We start from the raw sequence: 3,579 nt of genomic DNA, 5'->3' as shown, positions 1-3,579 counted from the left end.
CAATTTCATTTCTTTTTATGGCTGAGTAATATTCCATTGTATATATGTGCCACATCTTCTTTATCTATTCATCTGTCGATGGACATTTAGGTTGCTTCCATGTCCTGGCTATTGTAAATAATGCTGCAGTGAACATTGTGGTACATGTCTCTTTTTGAGTGATGGTTTTCTCAGGGTATATGCTCAGTAGTGGGATTGCTGGGTCATATGATAGTTCTATTTTTAGTATTTTAAGGAACCTCCATACTGTTTTCCATACTGGTTGTATCAACTTACATTCCTACCAATAGTGCAGGAGGGTTCCCTTTTCACCACACCTTTTCCAGCATTTACTGTTTCTAGATTTTTTGATAATCACCATTCTGACCGGCATGAGGTGATACCCCATTGTAGTTTTGATTTGCATTTCTCTAATGATTAGTGATGTTGAGCATCTTTTCATGTGCCTCTTGGACATCTGTATGTCTTCATTGGTGAAATATCTATTTAGGTCTTCCACCCATTTTTTAACTTGATTTTTTTTTTTGTACTGAGCTCCATGAGCTGTTTGTATATTTTGGAGATTAATCCTTTGTCTGTTGTTTCATTTGCAAATATTTTCTCCCATTCTGAGGGTTATCTTTTCTTCTTGTTTATGGTTTCCTTTGCTGTGCAAAAGCTTTTAAGTTGAATTAAGTCCCATTAGTTTATTTTTGTTTTTATTTCCATTACTCTAGGAGGTGGGTCAAAAAAGATCTTATTGTGGTTTATGTCAAAGAGTGTTTTTCCTATGTTTTCCTCTAAGGGTTTTATAGTGTCTGGTCTTACATTTAAGTCTTTAATCCATTTGGAGTTTGCTTTTGTGTATGGTGTTAGGTAGTGTTGTAATTTCATTCTTTTACATGTAGCTGTCCAGTTTTCCCAGCACCACTTCATGAAGAAGCTGTCTTTTTCTCCATTGTATGTTCTTGCCTCCTTTGTCATAAATTAGGTGCCCATGTGTGTGGAGGTTTATCTCTGGGCATTCTATTCTGTACCATTGATCTGTATTTCTGTTTTTGTGCTAGTACAATACTGTCTTGATTACTGTAGCTTTGTGGTATAGTTTGAAGTCGGGGAGCCTCATTTCTCTAACTCCGTTTTTCTTTCTCAAGATGGCTTTGGCTACTCAGGGCCTTTTATGTTTCCATACGAATTGTAAAATTTTTTGTTCTAATTCTGTGAAGAATGCTATTGGTAGATTCCCTCTATGCCCATTTTCTGGAGAGATTTTATCATAAATTTTATTCCTTAATTTGTTAATGTGTATCACATTGATTGATTTGCATATATTGAAGAATCCTTGCATTCCTGGGATAAATCCCACTTGATCATGGTGCATGATCCTTTTCATGTGCTGTTGGATTCTGTTTGCTAGTATTTTGTTCAGGATTTTTGCATCTATGTTCATCAGTGATATTGGTTTATAATTTTTTTGTGTGATATCTTTATCTGGTTTTGGTATCAGGGTGATGGTGGCTTTGTAGAATGAATTTGGTAGTGTTTCTCCCTCTGCAATTTTTTGGAAGAGTTTGAGAAGGATCAGTGTTAGCTCTTCTCTAAATGTTTGATAGAATTAACCTGTGAAGCCATCTGGTCCTGGACTTTTGTTTGTTAGAAGATTTTCAATCACAGTTTCATTTTCAGTGCTTGTGATTGATCTGTTTATATTTTCTAATTCTTCCTGGTTCAGTCTTGGAAAATTGTACCTTTCTAAGAATTTGTCCATTTCTTCGTGGTTGTCCATTTATTGGTATGTAGTTGTTTGTAGTAGTCTCTTATAATCCTTTGTATTTCTGCAGTGTCAGTTGTGATTTCTCCTTTTTCATTTCTAATTTTATTGATTTGAGTCTTCTCCCTTTTTTTCTTGATGAGTCTGTCTAAGGGTTTATCAATTTTGTTTATCTTCTCAAAGAACCAGCTTTTAGTTTTATTGATCTTTGCTATTGTTTTTATTGTTTCTATTTCATTTATTTCTGCTCTGATCGTTATGATTTCTTTCCTTCTACTGACTTTGGATTTTTTTGCAGTACATGGGCCTCTCACTGTTGTGGCCTCTCCCGTTGCGGAGCACAGGCTCTGGATGCGCTCATGTGCCATGGCTCACGGGCCTAGCTGCTCCGCGGCATGTGGGACCTTCCCGGACCGGGTCACGAACCCGCGTCCCCTGCATCGGCAGGTGGACTCTCAACCACTGCGCCACCAGGGAAGCCCTGGGTTTTCTTTGTTCTTCTTTCTCTTGTTTTAAGTGTAGAGTTAGATTATTTATTTGAGATTTTTCTTGTTTCTTGAGATGAGACTGAATTGCTTAAACTTCCCTCTTAGAACTGCTTTTGCTACATCCCGTAGGTTTTGGGTCGTCGTGTTTTCGTTGTCATTTGTTTCTATGTATTTTTTATTTCTTCTTTGATTTCTTCAGTGATCTCTTGGTTATCTAGTAGCACACTGTTCTGCCTCCAAGTGTTTGTGTTTTTTACAGTTTTTTTCCTGTAATTGATTTCCAATTTCATAGCGTGTGGTCAGAAAAGATGCTTGATATGATTTCAATTTTCTTAAATTTTCTGAGACTTGATTTGTGACCCAAGATGTGACCTATACTGGAGAATGTTCTGTGTGCACTTCAGGAGAAATTGTATTCTGCCACTTTTGGGTGGAATGTTCTATAAAAATCAATTAAATCTATCTGGTCTTTTTTGTCATTTAAAGCTTGTGTTTCCTTATTTATTTTCTGTTTGGATAATCTATCCATTGCTGTAAGTGGGGTTGTAAAGTCCCCTACTATTATTGTGTTACTGTCGATTTCTCTTTTCATGGTCGTTAGCATTTGCCTTATGTATTGAGGTGCTCCAATGTTGGGTGCATAAACATGTATAATTGTTATATCTTCCTCTTGGATTGATCCTTTGATCATTATGTAGTGTCCCTCCTTATCTCTTGTACTCGTCTTTATTTTAAAGTCTATTTTATCTGATACGAGTATTGCTACTCCAGCTTTCTTTTGGTGTCCATTTGCATGGAATATCTTTTTCCGTTGCTTCACTTTCAGTCTGTATGTGTCTCTAGGTCTGAAGTGGTTCTCTTGTAGACAGCATATATATGGGTCTTGTTTTTTGTTTTTGCGATACACGGGCCTCTCACTGTTGTGGCCTCTCCTGTTGCGGAGCACAGACTCCGGACGCACAGGCTCAGCAGCCATGGCTCACGGGCCTAGCCGCTCCATGGCATGTGGGATCTTCCCGGACTGGGGCACAAACCCGTGTCCCTTGCATCAGTAGGTGGACTCTCAACCACTGCGCCACCAGGGAAACCCATGGGTCTTGTTTTTGTATCCATTCAACCAGTCTGTGTCTTTTGGTTGGGGCATTTAATCCATTTACATTCAAGGTTATTATTGATATGTATGTTCCTATTACAATTTTCTTAATTGTTTTGGGTTTGTTTTTGTGTGTCTTTTTCTTCTCTTGTGTTTCCTGCCTGGAGAAGTTTCTTTAGCATTTGTTGTAAAGCTGGTTTGGTGGTGCTGAATTCTTTTAGCTTTTGCTTGTCTGAAAAGCTTTTGAC

Source organism: Physeter macrocephalus, chromosome 2 (genome assembly GCF_002837175.3).
Source record: "Physeter macrocephalus isolate SW-GA chromosome 2, ASM283717v5, whole genome shotgun sequence".
Classification (NCBI taxonomy): Eukaryota; Metazoa; Chordata; class Mammalia; order Artiodactyla; family Physeteridae; genus Physeter; species Physeter macrocephalus.
This window is presented reverse-complemented; position numbering follows the sequence as displayed.